Below are 5,263 nucleotides of genomic sequence, written 5' to 3'. Positions count from 1 at the left end.
GCTGGGACTGGGACGGGGGCTGTTTGTATTGCAGGGTGACTGATGCCAGCATGCAGGAGGCAGTATTTTTTGAGCCCTGTTCCTTTTTAGCTGAGTGCTTCTGGGAGTGGTAAGGGAATGTCATTGCACACTGTGGCAGAGCTCTCCTGAGAGCTCTTTTCTTCTGATCACAGTGTGCGAGTGCACTACAGAGCAAACATGTTTGCAACCTTCCTGTTCTTTCTGGTTTTTTGCTCTTTGCTGATGGGGCCAGGGCTATGAGTTATGCAGGTTACTGCCCAAAAGAGAGTTTCTGTAAAATACCCTCTTATCCGTGAACATGAGGACGGAATTTAGATGGCAACTAGATGATGTAGGTGTCTTGTGGAAGTGACTAGCTGATTGAGAAAGGCTTGAAATCTTTCCCATGCACTTTGAGCACTGTAAGGGGTTGTTTGCACTAGTTCTTACTGTGGTGGTGGGGAAGCTGTTTAATCTCCAGCAGCTAATTGTGTAGTTATACAGTTATAGTGACTGTGAATGCCTTTCTGCACTTAAAGTATCATGAGGACTAGCTGATGCTTCTTGATGAAATAGCATATTGCTGTGCTCTATTGTGTTTAGTTCTTACTGGTTTTCAGGTTTAATTTCAGATACCTGCCCTTCCTAGGACAGTGTTTCAAAGGGAGTTTGTTAAAATGCCTCCATCCCACATGAATCTGAAATAGGAAGCTAGTATTAAAGTGGTTGTTAGTGAAGGTCCTTCACATCAGGGTTAAGGTTTTTCCAGGTGTGACGTGTAACTCAAATGCTGAGTTTTGTGGCTTGCAGCAAGACAGTTGCCAAGCGTGCCACTGCAGGATTGAAATGTAGAAATCTGATGCTTGGAACGAGGGGTTTGAAAGGGCATTTGGAGCTTTGGTAGGTGTTAGGATTTCTTGTCTGAAGTTTAATGGAAATAGCCTACTTGTACTAACGTGGCACCCTGTGCCCCATGTGGGTCCCTGCAGTGAAGTGTGTGCTAAGTCTAGTCATGAGGTATATAGCTGAAATAACCAAGAGAAGGTAGGAACTAAGACAGAGAGAAAATAAAATCTGTTTGTTGCAGGACAGGTTTGTGGTAGATCTGACAGTAAAAATCAGATCTCCTGGCCCTTGATGTGGTCTTCAACTACATGGTGCTGTCAGCTTTTAAACAGGCATTAAGCCTTAAAATTCTTAGTGAAGACACCAGTTTTACATATCAGTGTGATTAAAAGATTTACATGAATTTAGGTAATGTTCCTTCCTCTTTCAGTGATTGAAAGGCTAGGAACTTCAGTTTCTCAGCCTAGATGACACTTAAAACTGCATCTGATACTGGGAAGCTTCAACTTTACATACTGTTTCTTTTCTGCCTGTGTCTGTGTGGAAACTGATCTCTTATTCGCTGTCTGTTGCCTCTTCTATCTGCTCTGTGGTGGTTTTGTGGACAATATGACCCTTCTTGCCAAACATGACTGCTCATGGGTTGTTCATGTGTTCGATGAGCACCTGCATCTCCTCCTCTACCTCTTCCTCTTTTTTTCTTTCCCCTTGATTTTTTTTTGTGTGTGTTGTGTATTGGTATCTGATGCTTTCTGCTTCTGACTTGGAAGACTGACACTGGTGTTTAGTATTGTCAATAATGAATTTATTTTTATATACTACTTTTCTTAAGTGCTATTCTGGAAGGCATCTGGTTTCCTGTCTAGGATCATGGTAGAAATCCTGCTTTCTGTAAATGAGTACAAAGATTGCATTTGAGTTGAATGTTGCTGGTTTTGTTTGAAGGCTAAGGACCTTAGATTTCCATGTTGCTGAATTCAATAAATGCCATGGATGCCTTTTTTTTTTCATGTAGAGTACTTCCTTTTCACAGTTTCTGTAATTTTGGTATTTGAAGATACTGGCAGATTGTTCTAGTCATGGCCTGTTTTACCTTTAGTTGGTGTTACTGCTGAACATAGTTTCAATAATCTTCTTTATTTTTAATAGGTAAGAAGGTATTTAAAGGATATTTTTGAATCCCTCCTGGTTTTTTAGCACTCTTTTGAGAGGTTCCGAATTTGATCTTCTAAGAATTTGCCATCTACCCATGTCACTGCAGTGCTTGTGTTGCCTCTTAGTTTCTTTGTTGTACCCTCTGCAACATCTAGGGTTATGTGGAGAATGTATGCCTTGTTTTCATGCTTAGCAGAAGATGTCATAGGGAAACTCCTATTTTTCAGTGATTGCATTCCAATCTTTTTTTTTTTTAATCTTTGGTATTAGAGACTCAGTTGTTGAGTTTTTAGCTCTTAGTATACTTGCTTTAGTAGTCATGTGGTTTAAAGTGGGATTAGTCAGTTAAGACTGCATGGCAGGGTCTTTTTTCTAATTGCAGTTTTTTTTCTGCAGTGGTCAATATAGAAACATTAATTAAAAGGTCTGTAGATGTAACAAATTTGTGGGTGTCTAGTCTGACATGAATGTTGCCTGTGAAGGTGTGGGGACTTCGTAGCCACTAGAAATATGCTGTCAACTTAAAAAGGTTTTGCTGTCTGTTGACTAGCAAAACCCAAACATAATCATCTAAATGGCTCTTCCAAGAATAATCACTGTTCCTTTTGTTTATGGGTTAAGCTTACCTTCTTAATGTCAAATTTTCTTCATCGGGCTTTCAGAATGAGATTTGAAACACAAAAATCACACAATCTTTCCTGAGGGGAGGGAGAAGTCTTGTGTTTCACTTTTCATGTGTGTTCTCTAATAAATCAAAGTGCAAGATTGTCTTACTGCTGTTTTAGGTAGCATTGCAGCTTTGACAGAGCGAGCTAATGTATAGATGGCTTGTTTGTCATTTTGAGGGTGTGGGGGTGTTGTCTTGCAAAATCTTACCTTTTTATTATGTTCTTAGTGATGGTGTTGGTATATTTAAATCTGTGCAAATTGCCTGTTCCTGGTGTTCTCTACCTGCTATGTTCCTCACATATCTTGGAAAGGGAAATTCTTTTCTGTATTGTAATCACTGGGAGTCACTGCTCTTCTCTTGTTTGGTATTTGCAGTTGCTGAAATACGCCTGATTGCCTTGAGAACAAAAAGTTTCCAAATGATCTTCAGCTCTTCAATAGAATTGTGTAATGTTAGAATGGAATTCTCTTTTCCACATGCTTCTTTATTTCACTGAACAGTAACGGATTACTTGAGGAAAATGTTTTTCTATTGTTTTGCTTTCAGTTTCGTGTTTGCATATAGTTATGGTAGTTTGGCACAGAATGGGAGGAAAAGCATGGCAGGCAGAGGGTGTCTTAGGTGTTCTTACCTGCTTTTTTTCTTTTTTAGTTGAAGGGGATGAAAAAGCTTGCGATCCCTCCCAAAGTTACAATGTTACTTGGTACTTAAGATATTCTGACTGCTACAATGAAGTTTTCAACTTTGGGGTAAGAATTGTGTGGAAAAACATGGGTTATGATTTTTAGGGGTAAGCAGATCTGGGGCTGAGGGGATTGGAGATGTCTCACTTGCATCCTCATTGCTCTTTGGGCATAAAAGACATGCTCCCCCATTGGAAGGTAACAAATTTCTGGATCATTGGGAATGGAAAGTTTGCTGGAATTACTGACTTTTCTGGGTTTTGGGTAAGGTGGAAGTGTTTGTCAGAATTCTTTTAAACCTAGTAGCTTAAATAAGTGCATTGACTCTAAACTGAAGTGTGTGAGTTTAAGAGAGATGACAATATTATTTACAACAATGCATAATGACAGCAAATAGAATAAGTGGAATATTTTCATGTTTAGTCTAAATTCTATTCTTCGTGGATGCGCATTACAAGTATTAGTGATTTATACAAAAAGTATAGTGTTTCTATTAAATGTGCTAGAACACAACTGTGGTTTATACTGTGTAACACCTTTTCCATGTTTACTTAAAATATTGATTATGACCGTTGTAACTGCTAACCTAACACAGTACTGAGGTTTTTAATCTTTAATACAGTAATGTAGAGTTTGTTTATGGAGACCTGAAGTTTATGCTGGCTGCTGCCCCTCCACTGCAGGAATACTGCAATTTCTTTTTTTTTTTTTTTTTTTATTAGGTATTAATTCTTACTCAAACCCTGTATGGGGGTGTTTGCCCCCTGTTTTTTTGTTGTTGCTCCCTTTCCCCCCCCCTTGTTTTTTTTTCTTTGAGGAAGAATAGTCTTGTGTGGTCTTGATGGCCTTTATCCCATTAAATTCTGTTCAAGCATGTGTGCAGAGGGGAATTATGGTGCTCTCCAGGCCTTGCAGCTGCCTACTGAGATAAACAGCTTGATATGTTGCATGCTAACCTAAGTTCTCTTCTATGTTTGGCAGGATGAACAGGCAGAGTACTATTTTGGGGCTACATCTGAAGAGCATCCTGGTTGGTCAGGATACTATGCCACAGCGTCTCTCCTCTTTGCAAATTGCTCTGAGCTTTTCAGGCCTCAGGTATGGGTAGAAACTTCACAGTTTGCCCTGTTCATTCATACAATATACAAAGAAGGTGGTAGTTCCTGTTAGATGTGTTAGCATCCTATGTAAGTATCACTGCAGATTGAGAGGTACTCGTTTTTATCTGTTTGACAATCAAACTGCGATGATTACTTCTTAATTTTGCTTTACTTCTGCCTTGCTATTCACTATATGGCCCACCATGGGAGGCAGGGGGAAACCACTGTGAAGTTCAGTGCTTCTTTGTTTTTTTTTTTTTGTGGTTCTGTGTTTTGAATTTGTTTCACTTACAGAAGGCTACTGCTAGTTGAGTGGAAGTGTGAACCTCTGGCAGCAGACTGAAGCTCCCAAAAAAATTGGGTTGATAAAGGACTGGCATTTTTTGCTCAGATAGCATTCATTTATAATAGTGGAAATGAAAGTGTGTTGAGAAATAGGTTATTTAAGCATTGATAGCAGGTTAAAAATGAAAAATAAGTAGTGCTAGAACATGTTTGAAACAAATCAAATGGAAGAGAGAAGACAATGCAAAACAGCACATGGAAGCAGTGTGCAATCATAGTCTCTACACTGGCTGTATATCACCAGGTGAAGCTGTGCAGTCATACTAATGATAGTGTCAGTATAACATGCTGTCTTTCTTTAATGGTGTACTTAAGAATTCAAGGCAAACTGTGCAGTGTTGCATCTGTATTCAGCCGTTTCCAATTTAGACAAAGGGTTGTGGATAGAGAATACTGGGAAATGTCTCATAACTATTGATCCTAGTGTTGCAGGGTTTTTGTTTGGTGGTTTTTTTTTTTTTTTT

General features: G+C 39.1%; 1 protein-coding gene across 1 annotated transcript in view; it reads left to right on the top strand.

Annotated features, from left to right (window-relative positions):
- Positions 1-5,263, top strand: part of TMEM87A (transmembrane protein 87A) — a 27,927-nt gene that overhangs the window by 410 nt on the left and 22,254 nt on the right. The window contains exons 2-3 of the mRNA XM_035895736.1: positions 3,323-3,420; positions 4,336-4,452. The gene's annotated coding sequence lies outside the window, so the exon portion shown is untranslated. The remainder of the gene's footprint in view (positions 1-3,322; positions 3,421-4,335; positions 4,453-5,263) is intronic.

The sequence above is a fragment of the Egretta garzetta genome, unplaced genomic scaffold (assembly GCF_000687185.1).
Source record: "Egretta garzetta isolate BGI_Z169 unplaced genomic scaffold, ASM68718v1 scaffold526, whole genome shotgun sequence".
Taxonomy (NCBI): Eukaryota; Metazoa; Chordata; class Aves; order Pelecaniformes; family Ardeidae; genus Egretta; species Egretta garzetta.
Note: the sequence above shows the minus strand (reverse complement) of the source record. Positions and strands in the feature narration are given on the sequence as shown.